The sequence below is a fragment of the Eptesicus fuscus genome, chromosome 13 (assembly GCF_027574615.1).
Source record: "Eptesicus fuscus isolate TK198812 chromosome 13, DD_ASM_mEF_20220401, whole genome shotgun sequence".
NCBI lineage: Eukaryota > Metazoa > Chordata > Mammalia > Chiroptera > Vespertilionidae > Eptesicus > Eptesicus fuscus.
The window spans coordinates 22,640,265-22,645,173 of record NC_072485.1 but is presented as its reverse complement, the minus strand read 5'-3'; the positions used below and the strand labels follow the sequence as shown (position 1 = coordinate 22,645,173).

Here is a 4,909-nt window from a genome sequence, read left to right as displayed (position 1 = left end):
CCCAACCATGACTTGTCTTTAACATCTAGTCTTTTCTTCTTTTTTAATTGCTGTTTCAGGTGCTGCAAAACACAGTTAAGACATTCAAAACTAACCACAAGCTATCAAAACTAGAGGGCTTTGGCAAAGAAGCCAGGTTCCAAAAATGCACCTAAAATTTATCACTGAACAAAAAAGTAATGAGATTAGAGGTCAGGGAAATGGTGGCTTAGAGAGGCAGTCTGCAAGGGGCAGGAGGATCCCAAAGCCCAGCCTGTGCCTGAGGACAAACCCTCCAGGGCCAGCCCAGCACCGCTGAGCATTGGTTGCCAGCATCCTGTGTGGCCTTCAGGGTGCTGTTGTGCCCCTGACCTTCAACCCTTGGGTCCCCCATTGGATCCCGATGAACCAATGCACCCTGGCCCGTGCCTGCTATCTCTGGACAGTATTCCAGCCACTTTCCCTGACAATGTCCCACCAACTCCTCGCTGTGTCACTGGGACTCTGAGATCCCTCCCCACAGCTGGGAACCCCATGGACTTCTCTGAGGTTGTAAGGATGGACCACTCTTATGCCTCCGACCCAGTTGCCCAAATCTCCTGGACCCCTGACGGTGATTCCCTGGAGCTAAAGCTAGAGGCAGCTGCCTCTCTGGGGTCCTGGGACACGTTCCCTGACAATGGGTGGTCTTCCATCTTTGAGCCTATCACCGATGAAGATTTAGCCAAATATGGCTGTGTCTGACCCTCAGCCCTGGGAACCACAGCGCCTCCCAGCCAAGCTACAATCGGGGCACAAAGAGTACTGACCAGCGTGGGTCCACAGTCAAGATGCTTTATCTCCTAGAAACGACCCATTTCTTAAGCTGCCAGATGTTTCTACTACTATGCCAAGCAGGGATCCCAGTTGCTAGCCCAATCGACCTCCCCATTGGGGCAGCTGCCCTAGAATGCTGTGGTACCTCTCAGGGATGCTCAGCCCACTCCTAGATGCCATGGATACGGCTGGTTTTGATATCACCTTCAGGATCCCTCCCCTGCCATGGTGTGCCTTGATAAGGAGAACATTCTGAGATGTTCTAAACTAAATTACAGCAGGAGATAGGTAGATAGATGATAGATAGATAGATAGATAGAGCTGTTAGTCTATTAATGGCTTGGAGCCAGCTAAGAAAGGAGAGCTCACATTCCTGTGGGTGTCTTTGGAAGTTGGGATTAATTTCCAGATGACTAGTTGTGCAGATTCCTAAGACGCTGGGCGCCACTGGACTGTGGTTTTCACTGGACAAGCCCGGCCAGAACTGATCCCAGCGGCTTCTCTTCCTCTGCAGCTGTGACACACCTACACACCGCTCAGGCCTCTGCTCAAGCTGGAACTACACGGTTTACCCAACGAGTCTGTCAGCCAGTACTGCCTCGGGGATATTTGTAATTTTTTAAAAAATAATATGTTTGTATTGACTTTATAGAGAGAGAAAGGGAGAGGGGTCGAGAGATAGAAGCATCTAACTCCGGGAGCCTCCGCTTGTTTACCCGTGGGCTTTCTGGACCACTGCCCACAGCCAATTTCCAGGCGCACACCTTTCTCATTCAAATTCTGCCCCTAACCCAGAGCTGGCCTCCACCTTCTCCCACCCCTTTGCCTATAGACCATGTAAAGTTCTTTTAGATTAACTCTTTTTTTTTTCTCCCTTCCCCCCTATTTGATGTATAAAAAGCTTGTAAAACTCTGGGATAATGGGCATGTTGTCTTTTCTCCCATGCTGCTGTAGACTCTATGCCTCAAGATTGGACTTGCTTTTGGCGAGCATTTTGGTTAATAAAACCTTACTTACAAAAAGACTTTCCGCTGTGGCAGTGAAATTTTGTTTTTGTTTATCAGCCTCTGGGGTCCATAGTTATTTGGGGGCAACGTTAGATGATTCTGAGAACCTAGCTGAGTCATATCTGAGCCTCTGAGTCGCTGAACACGCAACAGCCACAACTGAGCCCAGGAGCTTCTCTCTCTCCTGCGGCTCTGACACACCTTCTCCCAGGCCACTGCTCAGGCCTCTGCTCATACTGAAACTAGACCGTTTACCCAATGAGTCTGTCAGCCAGCACTGCCTTAGAAATGTTTGTAATTTTTTAAAAAAATATGTTTTTTGCCCTGCCTGCATAGCTCAGTGTTTGAGCATCTACCCATGAAATAGGAAGTGGTGGTTCCAGCCCCAGTCAGGGCAAATGCCTGGGTTCAGGGCTTGGTCCCCAGGAAGGGACATGCAGGAAGCAGCCGTTCAATGATTCTCTCTCATCATCGATGTTTCTCTCTCTCTTTCCCTCTCCCTTCCTCTCTGAAATCAATAAAAGCATATTAAAACAATAAAAAATAAATAAAAGGTACGTTTTTATTGATTTTAGAGAGAGAGAGAGGATAGAGAGATAGAAACGTCCACTGGAGAGAAACATAGATCAGCTCCATGATCCCACCGGGATGGAGCACACAGTCCTGGCTGGGAATGGACCGGGGACCTCTTGGTTCATGGGACAACACGCAACCACTGAGCCACACGGCCGAGCGGAGTATGTGTCATTTTACTTATGTGTGTGTGTGTGTGTTTTAAATTCTTAGTGCTTCCATTTATTTCCTCTCAGAAAATATTTAATTAAAAGACCTCCTTTAATTAACCCATCACAGTTTGTGGAAAGAATTAAAAAAACCAGGTCAATCCACAGTCTCATTTCAGTTCAGGAGCAAGAAGTTGTCGCTCAGAGCACCAGGGAGTAAAGGCAGGGATGGGGCGGGCCCAGCCCCCCTCTGCTGGACAGGAAAGTGTGGGGAGCAGGGCTGAGCCAGCCTCCCAACCAGAGGTTCTTGAGTCAGGAAGTGGGGGCGTGAACACACCTTCCATCACTCGGTCCCCACAAGGCAGCTGCCTCACGCTTTAGAAGCCCAGAGAGACACATCAGAGCCCCGGGCATAGCTCCCTCCTTTCCACCTGGGCGCCCCCTCCCCCACATCACAGCTCCAGCCACAGCTCCGAGCAGAACCAGGCCCCCAGCGATGCCCATGCTGATGAAGAAGGTCTGAGAAGGCGGCTCCCCTCTCAGGCTCAGGGGCTCGGGCAGCCCCTCATGCTGCACATGGCACGTGTATCTCTGCTGCTCTCCAGGGGGCACCCCCAGGGCCCCCCACTTCTGGAAGGTCCCGTCCCCCGCAGGCCTGGTCTCCACAAGCTCCATGTCCTGGGTCTGGTCCTCCCCGGCACGCTGCCAGGTCAGGGTGATGTCCGCAGGCTAGAAGCCCCGCGCCCCGCCCCGCAGGGTGACCTCACGGTCAGAGATGGGGTGGTGGGTCACGTGTGCCTCTGGAGGGTCTGGCGCTGCCGGGTCTCCTTCCCCTTTTCCAGGTAAATGCGGAGCCACTCCATGCAGGTGCCCTGCAGGTAGCTCTTGGGATGCTCAGCGTCACCGGCCGCCCCCCACCTGCGCCGGGTGATCTGAGCCGCCAGGTGGGCCGGTCCAGGAGGTCAGGTCCGCGTTCAGGGCGATGCAGTCGGCGCCATGCGAGGCGGACTGTCCGTACCCGCGGAGGGGGCGTCCGTCGGTCCCACGTCGCAGCCACACAGGACCTGGAAGGTGTGAGACCCGCCTTCGCTCCGGTCGTAGGAGCCGCGCAGGACGTCCAGGCTCCCTCCGTAATGCTGTGCGGAGCCCTCGAACCTCCCCGTTCCTCTGTCCCAGTGCGGCGGGCCCTCCCGCTCCACCCGCGGCCGCTGCGTCCACGGAGCCCGCGGCTCCGCCCTCGGACGCCCCGCGGGGCTGAACTGCGTGTCGTCCTCGTAGCCCACGGCGAGGTACCGGGGCTCCCCGCGGCCGGGCCGGGACACGATGGTGCAGAAATACCTCACGGAGTGGGGGCCGGCCCAGGCGGGGGTCAGGACCTGCGCCCCGAGAGCAGCAGGAGGAGGGTGGGGGACTTCATGACCTGCATCCTCGGCCTTGGGGGGGGACAATCTCCTACTTAGGTTTTATTCAAGTTGTTATCCCCAGTGTGCATTTGCAAAATAAAGAAAGGTAAAATCCTTAACATGCTTTTTTCAAAATTCAGAATGATATAAAAGAGACATAGCTAGTTAAAAACAAGAAAGCAGGGCCATATTGGAGTCGCTCATGCTAGGCAGCACCTCACCAAACCAAGACTGAACTTAATGACACTCTCCCAGAAATGGAACCCACGGCAGTCCATCAGGACTCGCCTGATGAGCATCAGTTAGGTAATCTGTCTCCTGGGCCCCTCCATCCCCTAAAGCAGTGATGGCGAACCTATGACACACGTGTCAGCACTGACACGCGTAGCCATTTCTGATGACACGCGGACACTGAGGCGGCCTCATGCCAAGGATGAAACATTTGCTGCTCCTGAGGATGAAACATTTGCAAAATAATGTTTTTTCCTCAGTGACACACTACCCGAGTTATGCTCAGTTTTTTGGCGAAGTTTGACACACCAAGCTCAAAAGGTTGCCCATCACTGCCCTAAAGGAAGGTAACCTTGCAAAAACCCACCCAGGTGTTTGCCTCCTATGACTTCCTGCTCCTGTCCCTTCCTGCCTGGAAAGGCCTTTCCTTTTGCACAGCTCCCGGGAGCTGCTTCCCACCTGCTCCATTGAATGCTGCCTGATTTGACTCTTTCGACTTTTAAAATGACCTTTTAACGATCTAAAACAAAGTGATTCAGAAAAGTTACAAGTAAATGGACAAGCAAAATGCTAAGGTGCAAATACAAACAGAAAGCAGGAGTTATGGGGCTAAAATCAGACAAGTTAGAATTGAGGCTCAAAGGCAAGTTTCACCATGAAAATATGGCCGTCATTGAATGCCCATGTAACACTGGTAAGGATAAATTACAGAAAATAAAACAGGTTAAAAGAAACAGATTAAAAATAGGA

At 52.3% G+C, this 4,909-nt stretch overlaps 1 pseudogene; it reads right to left on the bottom strand.

Moving 5' to 3' along the window:
- Positions 1–2,895: 2,895 nt before the first annotated feature.
- On the bottom strand, positions 2,896–3,960 carry LOC103292994 (patr class I histocompatibility antigen, A-126 alpha chain-like; annotated as a pseudogene).
- Positions 3,961–4,909: the final 949 nt, after the last annotated feature.